This window comes from Neophocaena asiaeorientalis, unplaced genomic scaffold (assembly GCF_003031525.2).
Source record: "Neophocaena asiaeorientalis asiaeorientalis breed wild unplaced genomic scaffold, Neophocaena_asiaeorientalis_V1.1 scaffold840, whole genome shotgun sequence".
Lineage (NCBI taxonomy): Eukaryota > Metazoa > Chordata > Mammalia > Artiodactyla > Phocoenidae > Neophocaena > Neophocaena asiaeorientalis.
Window position 1 is genome coordinate 94,863 of NW_020172721.1, and position 19,599 is coordinate 114,461.

Consider the following 19,599-nt stretch of genomic DNA (forward strand, 5'->3'; position numbering starts at 1 on the left):
TTAAATGTAATCACAGATTTCCTGATAGCTGCATAGCACCCAAAAAGGGAGCAACTTTGTGTAACTGTTGCTTCAAAATCTCAGATAAAAGTTCTCTATGAAATTAATGCTAATAACCACTTGAATCATACATGGAGCTTTCAGACATCAGGCACAGCAAGATATCTGTAACATGAGACTATGAATGCTACTTGGCAAGATTTAATATTCAATTGTCATGTAGCGCTCTAATATGGATGTTGCACAGTTGGAGCCAGACAGCCGCTAACTATACAGCATGGTCAGAATAGTTAATAGCAGTATTCAATAAGTGAATGCTCACAGAAAGTAACCTCTTATCTCTTTTTTAATCATTTCCTTGCTGATTTAGTCCCATACCAATCTATTACTAAACTGAAAAGTATGATTGTCAAACTCTTTTTTAGAAATGAAAAAACTTAAAAATATGAGCATTTATGTATTCATGCTTAAAAATGTTCTTTTACTGAATTACAAATAAATATAATGTCCAGTTGTAGCCTTTACAGTTATTGCAGAATGGTCTTAATACAATTATTTTGAAACATATTTATTCTGAAATTATGGTTATAAAACAGCTACACTTGGCCAATAATGTGCCTCTATTTGTCATCATGAGCTAAGGACAAAATAGTCTAGCCTGTAATATAGATACATAAAATTAGAAATAGCAGAAATAAAATTTAGAAATAACAAAAATAAAGGACTTTTTCTCTCACCAGGAAAATTCTATTCTAATAACCAATGTCCATATCCAATAGTGTCTGACCTGTTTGAATAAGATATAGTCATCTGATATAAAAATAAATTAATAATAGTAATAATACTAAAAACTCATGATTTCTACAGATGGTTAATCCACACATGTTGGTGTCTAACCCAGCTGGATAAAGGTGATGGTCTTATTTTTCAAGGAACTCAATCCAGTTTGTATTATTCTCCTAATAGGCATGATAACTGGGTTAAGGCTAATCACTAGGAAATGTGCTATAAGAGAACTATGAACATTAATGACAGGATATCTTAGGTAATACCCACTAAAAGATATACTAGATGTTAGAACAAATACTCTACTATTTAATAAAATTAATAATGAAATGGAACTTATTCAGTTAGCAGTTGTACTTTATTGTCTTATCACTAGACCCTGTCATTCGTTCAAAAGAGACACAAGTTCAAAATTCTACTATAAAATAATGAAGCCAGTTCTCATAAGCTAAAGAAAAAATCTGAAGTTAATGATTTTAGTGCTTTTCTATGTATGGGAAGATGCAAGAATCTAGGGTCACTGAAATTCTTCCTTAGATGTGCATCTTAACTATTGAGGGGCCCCGTATACCCAAAACACAGAATGCTTCCTGTTTTTCCATCCTGAATTCCCCTCAATCCACACTGCAGTGCGCTGCAACTTAATCCTTGTAGAACTGGAAGGGCAGGCAACATTCTTTGTTTACCCTGTGTATTTATTTATTATTTGCAATGTATATTTCTTTTATTGGGAGGTAAATAGTCACCTCATCTAATCTTTTTTTAACATCTTTATTGGAGTATAATTGCTTTACAATGTGTTGTGTTATTTTCTGCTGTATAACAAAGTGAATCAGCTATTTGTACACATATATCCCCATATCCCCTCCCTCTTGCTCTCCCTTCCACCCGCCCTATCCCCCCCCTCTAGGTCACAAAGCACTGAGCTGATCACCCCGTGCGATGCAGCTGCTTCCCACTAGCTATCTATTTTACATTTGGTAGTGTATATATGTCAATGCTAGTTCTTGCAGAGGTATGGCATCATGCTTATTTTTTCATTAATTTTATTTCTTTTTGACTGCGTTGGGTCTTCGTTGCTGTGCGTGGGCTTTTTCTAGTTGCGGGGACTACTATTGCGGTGCACAGGCTTCTCATTGCGGTGGCTTCTCTTGTTGCAGAGCACAGACTCTAAGTGATCAGGCTTCAGTAGTTGTGGTGTGCAGGCTCAGTAGTTGTGGTGCACGGCTTAGTTGCTCCATGGCATGTAGGATATTCCTGGACCAGGGACTGAACCTGTGTCCCCTGCATTGGCAGGTGGATTCTTAACCACTGTGCCACCAGGGAAGTCCCTGGCATTATAATACATTTAGCAAATTTCCATTATTGAAAAAAAAGTTACATGAAGTCAGTGTTGTCCCTATAAAAAGGTAAGACATATGGTTGCTCTATTAGGTGTAGTGCTAATGGAGGAAACTGTGAGTAACATGAGTCATACTGTCTCAGGATTTAAATCACAACCGTTGTAAAATGTATACCTTTGGCAAATGCATTCACTCTTTCTGGTCTACAATACCTCAGGATACTGTTTTGTGGTACTAAATAGAACCCAAAGAGGTGACTGCATTTTAATGTAGCTTCCAACACACTCACATAAATGTGTGTTTGTGTGTATGTTTTTGTGTGCATGTATGTGTATGTGTTTCTTAGATCAAAAGTAAGAAAAATTTTACTCGAAACTTTAAAATACTAATTTCATTAGACTTTGGTGCTTCTGGCTAGAGAGAATTTAAACACAGCCTAGGATGTTGCTAATTAACATGAATTTTTAAAGGAGATTAAGGCTCTATTATGCTAGTTTCAAGGCCCATTTTAAAGACTGTATCATGTGTTAATATAGACTTGATCTTTTTTAAGTTGTACTCTCAATGAGTTGTTTTAACTCTGTTTATACATACTTTACTTATGGATGTGTTTCTTTGTTTTGTTTTGTTTTGTTTGTCATGGGTGTGAAACTTTTCTCTGAGTTTCACAGGCCAGCCTAGCAAGTTAAAAACTCACTTCACAACTGATCCAAAAGAACTCTAGCAGGTCTAGAGTCACTGTTTTTGGTGGACAAGACTATTATTTGAGGCAGAAGCAGGAAAAGAAACAGTTCCTTTCTGTTGGAGTAATCTTAGAGTGGGGTTTAAAGAGTACTTACCTCTTTCACTTTCTTCCGTTTCTTTGACTCACTTTTTCCCTGGATAGGTGACCACTATTCACCAGATCTTAAATTCCTAATGCTTAATTATCTTTAGTCCTGACCAAGAGGTGAGACAAGAGGAAATGTGGATATATTAAATCTCTAAACAGAAAATTAATCAAATTTCCTTTCAGAATAATTTTTCTTCTACCAACTTTTGATTAAAGCTGCTAATGGAAACCAAATTGATAAGTTTGAGTATCAAATTTTATTTTTTCATTCTTATTCACCTTAGGAGGGCACAAAGGTACCAACAGGCAGGCAGTAAGAAGGATAGAGAAGTAAAATATCCTAGATAATCAGTACACTAGTTCTGATTGAGAGCCCACTATGCCTTATTATTGTTCAGATTATTCCTCATCTGTGCTTGATATTCTTTCAAGATAGGTATATTATGAGGCCATTAAAGTAGAAGGTCACAGCAAAGGGATTGCAGACCCCAAACAAGAAGGAACCAATGTTTCACTTTGGTTCTTAACATAAAAATGTACTCAGTTGTGTTCATTAGATATCATTATTCATTTATCCATTGAACAAAAAATTTACCAAATGCCTACTATGTTCTTGGAACTGTTCTATACTCTGAGGATACAGTGGTATTTGAGATTAAGTCTTGTCCTCATTGATCTTACATTAGAGAAGGGAGAGGAGGCAGACAATAAACAAATAAGCAAGTAAATAAATAAGATAATTTCAGATTGTGATAAATTCTATAAGTACAATAAACAGTGATATAATAGTGACTTGGAGTGGGGAAACGTTAAATGGGAAAGTCAGAGATGACTTTTTGAAAATGTGATATTTAAATTAAGACTGAAAGTTGTAAAAAACACTTCCATATAAAAAGTCAGGGAAAGAACTTTCTAAGCAGAAAGAGTACAAAAACCCTAAGGGAAAAAAACAGGCTTGATGTGCTCAAAAAAAGAAATTCAACATGACTGAATTGCTGGTGAGGTAAGCAGATTATACTGGGTTTTTGTAGGATATGGTAAGGTATGTAGGATTTGATTTTGTTATTAGTTCAGTGGAAAGTCACACTGGAGGACTTTCTCCATGGGAATGATTCTGAATGCTGAAAACTTACTGACAGAGTGTATATGAAGCATGAGGAAAAGAGAGGAACAAAGGATGACTTCAAGGATTTTGATTTGAGCAACCGGATGTATGAGGAATACTGGAGGAAAAGCAGAGTGTTTTTAGATGGAAGAGGGGTCAAATTTTTTGGGTTTTTCATGGTTAGTTGGGTATGTCTATTAGACTTCCAAGTGGAGGCCTTGAGTTGGCAGTTGGATATATGAATTTAGATCTCAGGGGACAAGTACAAACTGGAGATATGAATTTGATAGTCATCAGGATATGAGTGCTAATTAAAGTCATGTTACTGGACTTATAGACAGAGTATAAATATAGAGGAAAAGAGAAGTTGGTAACAAGCCCTCAGGTGTTCCAACATTTAGAGATCATGTAGCAAAGGAGAAGCTGGGCCAGAAAAAGGATCTGGGATGGATCATATACAGCAATATGAGAAAAACTAGGAGAGTGTAGTCTCAAGGAAGCAAAGAGAGAAAAGAAAGTATTTCAAGAATTAGGGAATGATCCACTATATTAAATGATACTGAGAGATAACGTCAGGTGAAGACTGAGAAATAACATTAGATTTGGTAAAATGAGATGGCTGGTAACCTTCACAAGAGCTGTTTCAGCAGAGTGGTGGGGACAGAAGCAAGACTGACACGGACTGAACAGTGAAAGAGAGGTGAGGAAACGGTTACAATGAGGGTGTCATTTTTTTGTGATGTTTTAATGTAAGAAGCAGAAAAATGAGGCAGCAGCTGGGAAATTATGTGGAGTTAAGAGAGTTTTGTGTAATGCAAATCTACATATTAATAGGAATGATCCAGTTGAGAGGGAAAAATGTGACACTATGGGATAGAATGCTAATAATTGCATGAAGAAAAGCCATGGAAGGGCAAAAAGAGGGATCCTGAGAACATTTGGAAGAGTTGGTCTTTGATACAAGAGACATTTTATCCATAATAGAGTATGTGGATACAGATTCAGGTCAGTTGGTAAATTTGCTGGTTGGAAAATGAAATAGTTCTCTTCTGACTGTTCCTATTTTCTTAGTGAAATAAGATGTGAGGCCATTAACTGGGAATAAAGAACATAGAGGAGAAGTTGAAGATTTGTGGAGAGTTGGAATGGTGAAATAGTTGTCTCAGAGAATAGGAAAATAAATTAGGAAATTGTAGGATTGCTAGACAGTGCTGTTTGGCCCTTTGGAGATTTTTAATCATACATTTTAAAATACGAAATTCATCTGAGAAACTAAAATCCAGCCCTCCATTGGCGCAGTCTACTCCTGGTTCCAGGTATTGATGCCCTAGAAAGAGCCTTGATTGTAACAATTGGAAAAACTTCACTGGCACTGGAGAAGAGAATGAATAGGACAAGTAATTTGCCTCTGACTCTCAATACATGGGGCACCTAGTCAGGCTGTCCCAGATATATTAGAATGACCTGTGGGTCTTCCTACATACAAATTTTGCTCTTTGGAATGTCATCACAGAGTTCCAGAGACTTCTCTTGATTTCTTTAATTTTCCCAACCCTCACATGATGTTTTGCTCTTTGATCATAGATTTAAATCAGAATCTGCTGACTTTTCTACACTTATCATATGCTAATTTTTCCCTCCACATGGCTTTTTCATTCTCCTTTGAAATTGTCAAGATGGACCATGGCTTAATGCTTTACTGAACACATCTGTCTCACACACTCACAGGGTCAACCTACTTGTGGGTGCTGAACAATGGAATTAATGATTGTGCCTATGTAATACCAAATAGGGTATTTCAAGGTTTTCTGAAGTAAGATATAGAAGAGAAATTTCTTTTGATGGAGAAAGTGGAAGCCGTATTGACTGTATTTCTGAAAAACAGGTGGAGGCTCAGCTTTTGGTTACAACAACAGTGATTTCAATGTAGGGTGATCAGGATAGCCCCACTTTCTGTTGGTTGTTCCAATGTAAACATGAACAGTTACCCCTGTCACTTTCATAAGTGTTCTGGTTTGGGCAATAAATTATATAGTCATTCTACCTCAAGAGGCTGATACAGTCATTGATTGTGGAGAAAAATGTCTTCATAGCTAGCTGCTATTCTTTCTGAACCCCTATGGGCTCATAAGAGTAGGATGTCACTATCAAACTCTTAGAGGAAAACATAGGCAGAACACTCTATGACATAAATCACAGCAAGATCCTTTTTGACCCACCTCCTAGAGAAATGGAAGTAAAAACAAAGATAAACAAATGGGACCTAATGAAACTTCAAAGCTTTTGCACAGCAAAGGAAACCATAAACAAAACAGAAAGTAACACACCATTTTAAAGCAATTACACTTCAATAAAGATGTTAAAAAAAAAAGAGTAGGGTGTCACACTATGATCACATGACCATCACCACCACCCCTAGGACCTGATCTCAAAAAATAAATAAATAAATAAGTCACCATGTCAATCTGACCCTGCCTTGTATTCTATAAGTTTATACTCCTTAGGTTCTGCCTGAAACACTTTTCTACATCTATCTAGCTGTATCAAGGCCCAGGTCTGGCTTAATGAATTTAAATTAGGCCCAAAATGGACAAGTGGGAAGTATGCAGCATTCCTCTATATAGTAGCGGAGACTCACCTACTACTTCCTATGGGATCCTTCTCCCCAAATATATCCATACTGCTTCAGCTAGAAAATCTGTTCTGTGGTCCGCAAATCCAAATTTTAGATAGCTCTCTTTTCATTGCATCAGATATGCTATTCTCTCTTGCCTGCTGGAGAAAAAGGCCTGGACCAATGAAATTAAGTCCATGGAAGGAAAGGTAGCCCCTTTAAGAACTGATGTACAGAATGCTCAGAAACCCGTGATTCTGTCTACTATGACATCAGGGAGCCAAGAAAAGAGGGACTGGCTATAGACACAAGTGAAGCTTTCTTGCCAAGCTTCACTGAAATCACACTTTCAAGAGTCATGGTTTTCTTTTTTAGCTTTGTGGGTTTTTTAAATTTTATTTTAAAGAAGATTGCAAAAACAAAGCAGAAAAGGAAAGCTCAAAGACAAATATTTAAACAATAGAGGAAAAATATTGAGTCTGTCTCATTCTTCCTGTTTGTATCAGTTTTTTTTTTCCCCAGATGATACTTAACCTTTATCTCATCTCCAACATTATTATCAATCCAAGGTTCCTCACCACCCCCTCCTCCAGGGGTGGTTGTGGATGGACATGAGCTTAAACTTAAAAATGAGTCATGGTATATATTTCACATCCAATTTAATCTTATTTTAATCAGAAAGTGCAATGGATTATTTTATAGTCTGCATCAAATTCCCCCGTGTCAAAATGTCTCTATCAAAGTACCTATATAAAAATATCCTTGATTTCAATATGGCTCCATCAAAATGGCTATGTCAGAATGTTATGTACCCACACATAACCAGTATGGCTGTAAGAATAGGCTCTGTGTAGATCTGGTCTGGATCCACTTATATGCCTCACGTCTGTGTTAAAATGCCAATTCCTTATTTCAAAGTCCATATTGCTACAATTTACTCTTTGCTTATGTACTTAAAGTATGGTCTTTAAGAACCAACTCTTTATCAATTGATTTGTATTTGTTTCCCTCCAAAACTCTGCTGTATGCTGTAACTGTTTAATGTTGCAGTTCTCTATATTCAGCTTCAGTATTCTCTAAGTTACTTTTTGTCAACTCTGTTTTGTCTGGGGATTAGCGTTTTTCACACTATGACAATAGGAAGGGGGATTTATATTTAATTCTTTTGACTGGAAGCTTCACGTATTGCTTAGAGTACCAGCTGAAATGAATCTTCCATTTGCATTTCCCCTTCAGTAAGCCATTCTACATCATAGAGAGAAAGATAGATAAATATAAATAGATAATAGATAGAAATAGACAAAGACCTGCTAAATTACCACTATAATATGTAAACATTTGCCTTTTAATAATACCTTTGCTTATTTGTCATTTTTTAGGAGCAGGCCTGGAGGTATCTTAACATTTAGATATTTAGCATGTGGTATCAATATGAGCCATTGTATTTCAAATTTCCTTAAAATCATGGCTAAACCTTTCCTCTCTCCCTTAAACAAAAAACAAAATCTACCTGCAGAATCCCTGGAGTTCATCCCTTCAGAGCATCCTTCCTAGAAGTCCTGTATCTCCACCACAACAGTTCTCCGGAAGAAATTACAAGTAAGCAATCCCTTAAAAGGAAATTTAAAGCTTGTAAATACTGAAAAAGAAAGAAAGCAGGATATTATTTGGAAAGAATTTTAGCAGAAAGTTTTATGTATTTATTTTTCAGTAGGAGGTGGGGTTGCAGAGAAGGAGAGGCATAGTCAGAGATAACAGTGTTTCTAACTATGAATATATACATAATTGTGTTTATGCCAGAAGATAACACATTTCCTGAGGAAAAAAGCACTGACCTAGATTAATCTGTAAGATTTTGAAAATTGTATTTCCTTCACTTATCTAAGTACCATAGTAATTTCTCAGACATTCTTAGACCATAGGAAATATTCCCTAAAAAAACCCTAGTCTTAGTGAGGAATAGAATAAAAGCAGAACCATTTTCTTTGTTTTATGAAGATGCCATTATTTTAGTATATCTGCTATACCGATCTAATGTGCCTTCTGGATGGTTTCATTTATTTGCTTCCTAGAGAATATAGTGATAAGAATCTATGTGTGTTTGATATTTTTAAAATATCCTGAAATATTTCATGTTTGTTTTTTCATTTAAAATAGCATTATGACTTATGAGCCCAAAGAGGACAATCCTTACATCCATCCATCTTTTAATTGGAATGGCTCTCTGGGAACAGCTATACCTGAAGCAAATTATGGGGACAAGTATTCTTCAGCCATGCATATGAAGCCACTTTTCGTATGTATCATGCATTTCCATTTCTATATATGGTTATCATCACCGTAGTTCTAGTAAAGGTAATATAATGAATACTAAGACTTTGCTATAGCAAAATGATATGACAGAATCATTTGAGATAAAGATATGGAAAGTTTAGCTTATAAGACTCACTATCACTACTATTTCATTTTGTTAAATGGGATTAGGAAATATGAGTCAAAGGTATAGTATATATAATACTTCATATGTATAAATATACTATGTATGTAACTTAAATTTGCAATCTTTAGAAAGGAGATTTGAGATCAAAGGAAGACTGGTTAAATTCCGTGAGACTGGTCTTATGATAATCATTAAATTATCATAATTTAACAAGGCAACTGCTATTTTGTGTTTTAGTGTACTTAATACATTAAATAGTACATTGCTCAAGCTAATGCTGAATACTGGCTAATTGCTGATCTCTAATTACAAGACATATTAACAATTATCATGAAGTGCAAACTGTGTTTCTCTGTATAAGTGTTTAAAACCAGAAATCAGAAAAAAAAGTGAAATGGATCATCACCCGAAAGTTATCTTTATGAATGTTCTTGACAAATGCAATGAATTATAGAAAAATGAAAATAATTCACCAAAAATGAATACCTTATGTTTGTTGACATATTGAATTTTTGTGTTTTTTGGGGGGAAGGGTCATTTTTAGTTGAGTGACCACTGACAAAATAACCTTCCCCAAAAAACCCACAGTGGAGAGAGTGATATCACCAAGATGGCAACATATGTCATTCCTGACTTCACTCCCCCTCAGAAGGAAAACTAATATCTATTCAAGTACATGGCACTACTGAAAGAATTCTAGAAATAAGGGTGAGACTAAAGCACCCCCTGCACCACAGAGAGCAAAAGATACTGCTTCAGAAGGATAAGAGAAGCTGCTACACAATGACTGCATTGTCCCTCCCATTGCCAGTGTAGCAACACACAGAGAGGTCTTCCCTGAGTCTCTGGTTCCTCCAGTGGGAAAGGAGAGGCAAGGGGGACAACAAACCTCCTAAGTTTCTTGGAGCCCCTACTCATGTGGGAGCCCCTACTCTGGTCTCGCTACATGGAGACTGCAGGGAAATCTGCAGGGCTCAACCACTGGGAATCTGACTGTTATGGAGAAGAGAGAAGGGGCTTGCAACAAAGATCTTGGCAGACCAAGTTCATACCTGCAGTGCCCAAGTAGTAATCCTAATTAATGGCTTTGCCCATATGCAGAACCAAGTCAGTGGTGCACTTTGACTAGGGAACCCATTAAGATGCAGATCTGACTGATTTGGGTACTCAAATGAGGAGTTTTTCTGGCCGTAGAGCCTGGACCAAGGAGTCTGAGGCAAGGAGCTGAGTCATAGATCCATCCACTAGGAAGAGTATCTCCCAGCCCCATCTGATGAGTAGCTAGTGAGAGCACCGGGAAGTTGTGTAGCCTAGCAACACTCCAGCTGAGAGACATGCAGAGCTGATTGCCCCCAGAGTAAAGCCAATACTGGGCATGGAGGGTTCTCTTGCTAAGCCCAGGCAGGGGGATTAACTCATAGCCAAGGCTGAGGGTAGCTCCCAACCCCTCAAGACCAGAAAGCCTGCTTGGAGAAAAATGGGAGTTGCCTGGAGTGACCCTTCACTGTCCCACTCAAGCAAGTGACCTGAAACATAGCCCCACCCATTGTGGCTCCAGAGCTCCATCTGACCACAAGAGCTGGCAAGAACCCCTAGAAGCTGTGTAACCAACAATGCTTGAGCCAAGATGCGGGCCTGCCCAGGCAAGGGAACTGAGACATATCCCCACTCACTGTGGACTGTATCTCTCACCCCATCTGATCAGAAAGGCTGGCAAAAAAACTGGAAGCTGTGCAGCCTAGCAGCACTCAAGGCAAGAGGCAGGCAGGCAGAGCTGATAGTTCGCAGAGCAAAGCCAATGAACCTGTTCGGCCAGAGAACTTGGAGTGCAGGTTGGCTTTAGTTAAGACAACAAAGAGCTTTACTGGCTTTATGTTGCTTCTCTCACTGCACCCAGGCAGGAAAATTAATTCATAGCCCTGCTCATTGCTGAATACAGCCTCTAGCCTGGGAACCTAATCAGAGCACACAGGAAGCTGCATAGCCCATCCAACAGCCCAGACTAGAGTGGCACTTGAACAGAGAGCACAAGCCATGTCTTTCCCCATTTGCAGAAAAAAACTGGTGGTCTCACCTGATCAGGGAATTCAGTGTACACTGTCGCCTGATCTGGGTTCCCAAACAATAAGCCCATACAGGTCCTTGCTACCCTACCAGGGAGTGAAGCTAATTCATAGCCCCATCTACTACTGAATATAGTACCCAGTCCCAACCATTTAGTAAGCCTGACCAGAGAATCCAGGAAAGTACAGCACCATCTAACAGCCTTACTTGGGTAGGGAACCAAGCCAGCAGTCCTATCCAACTGTTCTCAGCCAGTGGCACACCTTCCCACCCCCAACCTCAGAGCTTGAACAGTTGCCTCCCTCCACCCCCAGCATAAGAGTAGGCCCCACTTGCCTAAGCATATTACCAACAAATATGCCTAGAGATCCAAACTGAGCTGACTGGTGAAGATCTGTCTCTGCCAAGGCAAACCTGTAAAGTCTGTATGAGGACCCCAATTACTCAAATGTGCAGGTACCAATGTAAGGAATCAAGGATAACGAAAAACCAAGAAAATATGACACCAACAAAGGAAACTAATAAAGCTCCAAGAACTGATGCTAACAAAATGGAGATCTATGAACTGTCAGACAAATAATTCAGAATAATTCTCTTAAGGAAATCTAGCAAAATACAAGAACACACACACAAAAAACTAAATGAAATTAGGAAAACTGCTTTCATGGATGGAGGTCAGGCCCGCAGCCAGAGGGAGGTGTTGTTCAGTGGAGAGGCTGCTCTGCAGGAGGACACCTAGATATCAGAGAAGGCTAGAGCTGAAAAGTACCCTGCAGGTCATCTAGTCTAACCCTCTCATTTTACAGTGAGAAGCCTAAGGTTATGGGAGGGACAGGGCTTGGCAGGATTTAGACACCTGATTATTGGCAGAGCAGGAAAATTCCAGGTTTCTTAAGTCTTGTTTGACCTTTTTCTACCATTAACTTTTTTCAGCTCAAGGCTCTCTTTGGGGAAGACAAGCAGCTTTGCCCATATTTTATAGCATATATCCAAAGCATATGCACTGATATGTTTAAGTGTTGTGATTGTAAAAAGACCTTAATAAACCAGGCTTAAGTGGACTGCTCAGCAGTTCTGAAAGAAATGGTTCTTGATTACTAAACAATACAATTGTGTAGCATCAGACCTCTTCATAGCTTCCTTAGGAACTGGTGATGAGCCCTGGAAGTAGACTCTTTAAAACTTAGGAAAGCACCTGATGTTTCCCCAAGTTGTAAGACTATGTTTGCACTGGTTAATTGCCAGAGTGCCTGTTTGTGGCTCATTGGTTAAAAAGAATTTCAGATGAAGAGTATCAGTCTGGGCGCTCTCCTGCCTGACTAATCCTGTCCTGATCAGTCACTGAGTCATGTGACAGCACTGCAGTGTAAGGAAGAAGGAAAAGACTTGATTCTATGGTTTGAGGAGATGTGCTTTTATAAAAAAAAAATTTTGTTGATTTAGAATATTGTGTTAGTTTCAGGTGTACAGCAAAGTGATTCCGTATATATACTTTTTTTTTTTTTTTTTTTTGCGGTACCCGGGCCTCTCACTGTTGTGGCCTCTCCCGTTGCGGAGCACAGGCTCCGGACGCGCAGGCTCAGCGGCCATGGCTCACGGGCCCAGCCGCTCCGCGGCATGTGGGATCTTCCCGGACTGGGGCACGAACCCGTGTCCCCTGCATCGGCAGGCGGACTCTCAACCACTGCGCCACCAGGGAAGCCCTATATACTCTTTTTAAGACTCTTTTCCCTTATAGGTTATTACAAGATATTGAGTATAGTTCCCTGTGCTATACACTAGGTCCCTGTTGGTGATCTATTTTATAAACAGTAGTGTGTATATTTTAATCCCAAACTCCTAATTTATCCCTCCTCTCCCAGATGTGCTTTTTATAATGGGAATTATTTGCATTAGAGAATGCCTTTGGGGAGTTTATGTGAGCTGAAGTAGATGTGTCAAGTAACTGACAGATGTTGCATTCTTATGACAATAAATTTATACCTAACAATTATAAATACTCTTTTATGAATTTCATTTATATGTTTTGCCCCTAGGAGGGGCAGCTTCTGGGAAAAGATTATAAGGGGCAGCTGTCACTTTTCCATATAATTATTCACTCAATCTCAATTCAGAGAGTATCAACTGAAACAATAACATAGTTTAAAGAGTACTCCATGATTAAGGTTGTAAACCCTTAAGGGAGATAACTATGATTTCTCAACATTCAGTGTGTGCTTAGCCAGTGACCGAAGAACTTCTCCAGTGGCTACACTCCATTGGAGAAAGGTTGTTTTTCAGTAATGATACAGAGTGTCCCAGACCACAAAAAAATGAACAGTTCAGTTTTAGAATTTGAGCAGCAGCATAGAGTTAAAGAACAAGTGATGAGCCAGACAGTTGATTTTAGAAAGTCTTTGAAAAACAATATTTGCATGCTTTTAAAATGAGAACAATGAAGAAATTGTTTTAGGGCATACAAGACAGTATCAGGAGTCAATGGTCCACTAGTGATCTTAGTTCATGTTAAGTTTCCCAGATACGCTAAGATTGTGCACTTGACATTACCTGATGGCATGAAGCGGAGTGGGCAAGTTCTAGATGTCAGTGGTTCCAAAGCAGTCGTTCAGGTATTTGAAGGGACTTCAGGTATAGATGTCAAGAAAACGTCCTGTGAGTTTACTGAGGATATTCTCCAAACACCAGTGTCTAAGGAGGTGCTTGGTGGGGTATTCAATGGATTAGAAAAAACAATCAACAGAGGTCCTGTTGTACTGGCTGAAGAGTTCATTGACATCATGGGCCAGGCAATCAATCCTCAGTGTCGAAGCTATTCAGAGGAGATGATTCAGACTGGTATTTTGCCCATAGATGGCATGAAAATTCCTGTCTTCTCTGAAGCTGGCTTACCACACAATTAGATTGCAGCTCTAATCTATTGCCCGCCTGGTATGGTAAAAAAAAATCCAAAGATGTAGTGGACTACAATGAGGAAAATTTTGTGATTGTATTTGCTGCTATGGGTGTAAACATGGAAACTGCCCGGTTCTTCAAATCTGACTTTGAAGAAAATGACTCAAGGGGCAATGCCTGCCTCTTTTTTAACTTGGCTAAAGACCCAGCTATTGAGCAAATTATCACTCCTCATTTGGCTCTAACCACAGCTGAGTAGTGAAGATCAGTATGAAAAACATGTATTGGTTACACTAACAGACATGAGTTCTTATGCTGAAGCACTTTGAGAGGTTTCAGCAGCCAGGAAGGAGGTTCCTGGTCAACGAGGCTTCCAAAATTATATGTATACAGATTTACCCACAATATATGAATGTGCTGGTCGAGTGGAAGGTAGAAATGACTCTATTACTCAAATTCCTATTCTCACTATGCGTAACAATGATATCACTCACTGAATCCCTGACTTGACTGCATATATTACAGAGGGGCAGATCTACACACGGACAGATTTCCCCACCTATTAATGTGCTGCCTTCATTATCACAGTTAATGAAGTCTACTATTGAAGAAGGTATAACCAGAAAGGATCATGCCAATGTATCTAACCAGCTGTATGCATGCTATGCTATTGGTAAGGATGCACAAGCCATGAAAGCTGTAGTTGGATATGAAGCCCTTACCTCAGATGATGTTCTTTACTTAGAATTTCTGCAGAAGTTTGAGAAGAACTTTATTGCTCAGAGTCCTTGTGAAAATTGCCCTGTCTATGAGACTTTGAACATTGGCTGGCAGCTGCTTCAAACCTTCTCCAAAGAAATGCTGAAGAGAATCCTTCAGAGCACCCTGAGCAAATTCTACCCTCAAGACTCTGCAAAGCATTAACTGCTACTTCATCACTGGCTTGATTCTTTTGTGAAATACTGGTTCTGTTTTCTTTATTCCTTTTGCACTCCCCCATCCCTACCTTTGTGTTGGAGTTTACTGTGTTACCCTGTAATTAAAAACAAGGAATAGATAACAAAAAACTGAAATTACAAAAACAGTACATGAACAAAATGACAAGTTCAGCAAAGAAATAGAAATTATCAGAACAACCCAATCAGAAATCCTAGAGTTGGAAAATATGAAAACTGAACTGAAGAATCCAATAGAGTTTCAAAAGCAGACTCGACCATGCAGAAGAAGCAATCAGCAACCTGGAAGACTGGACATTTAAAATTATCCGGTCAGAGAAGCAAAGGAAAGAAGAATGCAAAAGAGTGAAGAAAGACTATGGGACTTATGGGACACAATGAAAAGAAACAATATTTGCATGATTGGAATTCCAGAAGGAGAAAAGAAAGAGAAAGAAACAGAAAGTATATTTATAGCAATAATGGCTGAAAACTTCTGAACCTGGGGAGAGAAATTGACATCCAGATCCATGAGGCCCAAAGGACCCCAAATAGGTTGAACCCAAATAGGGCTACACTGAGACATTATTTAAATTGTCAAAAGTCAAAGGCAATGAAGAATTTTAAAAGCAGCAAGACTAAAGAGAGAAGTTACATAAAAGGGAACCCCCATGAGATTATCAGCAGATTTCTCCAAAGAAACTTTTCAGGCCAGGAGAGAATGGGATGACATTCAAAATATTGAAAGAAAAAAACCTGTCAACCAATAATTGTATACCCAGTGAAGCTGTCCTTCAGAACTGAAGGAGGGATAATGACTTTCCTGAAAAAATAAAAAAGCTAAAGGAGTTTATTACCATGTGACCTACCTTACAAGAAATGCTAAAGGGAGTTCTCTGAGTGGAAGCAAAAGCACATTAATTCACATCATAAAAACATTAAAAAGGTAGCAAAAACTCACTGTTAATGGTAAATATATACTCAAAGTTAGATTCTATAATATGGTAATGGTGGTGCGTAATTCACTTACAACTCTAGTTTAAATGTTTAAGAAAATGAATGTGGTAAAGATAACCATAACTACAATAATCTGTTATTAGTTACACAACATAATATATGTAAATTATAACAGCAGTAACATAAAATGTAAGAGGGAAGAGAAGGAAAAGTGTAGAGTTTAGGAATTTCATTGAAGTTAAGCTTTTATATATATTTTATGTAAGCCTCATGATAACCATAAGGGAAAAAATCTGCTGCAATTACACAAAAGAATAGGATAAAGATGTCAAAGCTTACTGATACCAAAAGCATCAAAACACAAAAAAAGAGAGCAGGATAAGAAACAAGAAACAATGGATCTACAAAACAACCAGAAAAAAATTAACAAATTGGTAATAGTAAGTCCTTATTTATCAATAATTACCTTAAACTGAAATAGATTAAATTCTCCAATCAAAAGACATGAAATAGCTGAATGGATTTAAAAAAAATAAAAGCAAGATCCAATGATTGGTTGCCTACGAGAGACTTACTTTAGCCTTAGATGAATACACTGAGAGTGAAGGGATAGAAAAAGACATTTCAAACAAATGGTGACCAAAAACAAAAGCAGAAGTAGCTATTCTTATATGAGAAAAAGATGGACTTTAAACTAAAATTGGTAAAAAGAGACAAAGAAGGTCATAATATAATGATAAAGTAGTCAATCCATCAAGAAGATATAACAATTGCAAATATTTATGCACCCAACATTGGAGCACCTAAATATATAAAACAAACAATAACACATTAAAAGGAGAAATAAACAGTAATACAATAACATTTGGGGACTTTAATACCCTATTCTCAACAATTGATAGATCAGCCAGAGAAGTAATAAAGAAACAGTGGATTTGGATTTGAACAACGCTATAGTCCAATTGACCTTACAGAACATTCTATCAAACAACATCGGAATATACATTCTTCTCAATTGCACATGGAACATTATTTAGAATAGACCATACATTAGGCCACAAAACAAGTCTTAGTGACTTGAAGAAGACTGAAATCATACCAATTACCTTTTCTGACCACAATGGCATGAAACTAGAAATCAATAACAAGAGAAAATTGGTAAATTCACAAACACATAGAAATTAAACAACACTCTCCTGAACAACCACTGGATCAAAAAATACATTAAAAGAGAAATTAAAAATTTCTTGAGACAAACGAAAATGGAAGCACAACGTATGAGAACTTATGGGATGCAGCAAAAGCAGTTCTAAGAGGGAATTTCATAGCAATAAATGACTCCATTATGAAGCAAGAAAGATCCCAAATAAACAACCTAACTCTATGCCTTAAGTAATAGAAAAAGAAGAACTAACTGAGCTATTTACAATAGTATCAAAAACAGTAAACTACTTAGGAATAAATTTAACCAATGATGTGAAAGATCCAAGAATACTCAATGGAGAAAAGACAGTCTTTTCAATAAATGGTGCTGGGAAAATTGGATATTCACATGTAATAGAATGAAACTTGACCCCTCTCTTATACCACTTACAAAAATTAACTCAAAATGTGTTAAAAACTTAAATGTAAGACCTGAAACCATGAAAATTCTAAGAGAAAGCATAGGAACAAATCTTCTTGACACAAGTCTCAGTAATTATTTTTTGGAAACTCACACCTAAAGCACAAACAACAAAATAAAAAATAAACAAGTGGGATAACATCAAACTAAAAAGCTTCTGTACAGCAAAAGAAACCATCAACAGAGTAAAAAGACAACCTACAGAATGGGGAAAATATTTGCAAACCATATATCTGATAAGGGGTTAATATCCAAAATATATAAAGAACTAATCCAACTTAACAGGAAAATAATAATTAAATTTAAAATAGTCAAAGGACCTGTATAGACATTTTTCCAAGGAAGATATATTAATGGCCAATGGTTACATGAAAATAATGCTCAACATCACTATTCATTAGGGAAAAGCAAATTAAAACCACAATAAGATATCACCTCACACCTGTTAGAATGGCCATAGTTAAAAAGACAAGTGATAACAAATGCTGATGTGGATGTGGAGAAAAGGGAACCCTGGTGCACTGTTGGTGGGATTGTAAATTGGTATAAGATTTTTCAAAAACTTAAAAACAGAGCTACCATATGATCCAGCAATTTCATTTCTGGGAATATATCCAAAAGAAATGAAAACATTAATTCAAAAAGAGATCTGCACCCTCATGCCCCTAGCAGCATTATTTATAATGGCCAAGACATGGAAACAACCTAAACATCCATCGACAGATGAAGAAGATGTGGTATGTGTATATAACAATGGAATATTATTCAGCAAGATAAAAACGAGGAAATCCTACCATTTGCAACAACATGGATGGTCCTTGAAGTGGAATGTAAAACAAACAAATGAAAAACCACCAAACTCATAGAAAAAGAAATCAGATTTGTGGTTACCAGAAGTGGGGGTGAAGGGAGGGGAATTGGAGGAAGGTGGTCAAAAGGTATAAATTTCCAGTTATAAGATAAATAACTACTAGGGATGTAATGTACCACATGATAACTATAGTTAACACTCATGTATGATACATAGGAAAGTTGTTAAGAGAGTAGATCCTAAGTATTCTCATCACAAGGAAAAAAATTTTTTTCCCTCTTATTGTAGCTATATGAGATGATGGATGTTAACTAAACCTGTTGTAATTATTTCACGATATATGTAAATCAAACCATCGTGCTGTACCCCTTAATCTTATACAGTGATGCATGTTAATTATTTCTCATTAAAATTGGGAGAAAAAAACACTGTGAATTGATGAGTGACCTCAGAGAGGTAAAGAAAGGAAATACAAATGTGGAGTTTTAGTAACGTACAAGAAAAAGGCAAAATGCTGGATGTGTGATGGAATAAAAACTGATTTTTCACACATTAGATAAATGGTACCATGTATGTGGACCAGTGATTCTGGAAGATAGAACTGGGAAGAAACTGGGAATTTTTAAGTGACATATTAAATCAGAAAGAGAAGGAAATAGAGAATGGTACTGAACTCATTGTGGGTCAATATACGTGGAAATCCAAGAGAAAATACAATCTAAATAATGAAAGAGGAAAGACTAATATTGAAAATATAACAGGTAAACTGTCTGGGTTTGAATGCAGGTGACATCATGATTAGTTTTGATCTATGTATTAGTTCTCTGTTGCTGCATAACAAATTACCATAGACTCTGCAGTTTAAAGCATTATACATTTATTGTGTCACAATTTACGTGGATCAGGAGTCTGGATATGGCTTTTCTGGGTGCTCTGCTCAGGGTTGCACCAAGCTGCAATCAAGGTGTCAGGCAGGCTGTATTCTCATCTGGAGTTTGGGTCCTCTTCTAAGTTCACATGGTTGTTGGTAGAATCCAGTTCCTTAGGAATCACTTAGGTGATTCCGCCCACCCTGCCCCATATCTTTCCTTGCTGGCTGTCAACTAGGGGGTCACTGTCGGTCCGTAGAGGCTACCTACAGTTGCCACTTGGCCTTCTGACAGACTCTCTCACAACATTACAGCTTTCTTCAAGGC

At 37.4% G+C, this 19,599-nt stretch overlaps 1 pseudogene; it reads left to right on the plus strand.

Annotated features, from left to right (window-relative positions):
• The first annotated feature begins 3,944 nt into the window (after nt 1-3,944).
• Nucleotides 3,945-15,000, plus strand: LOC112396469 (V-type proton ATPase subunit B, brain isoform pseudogene; annotated as a pseudogene).
• The last annotated feature ends 4,599 nt before the right edge of the window (nt 15,001-19,599 follow it).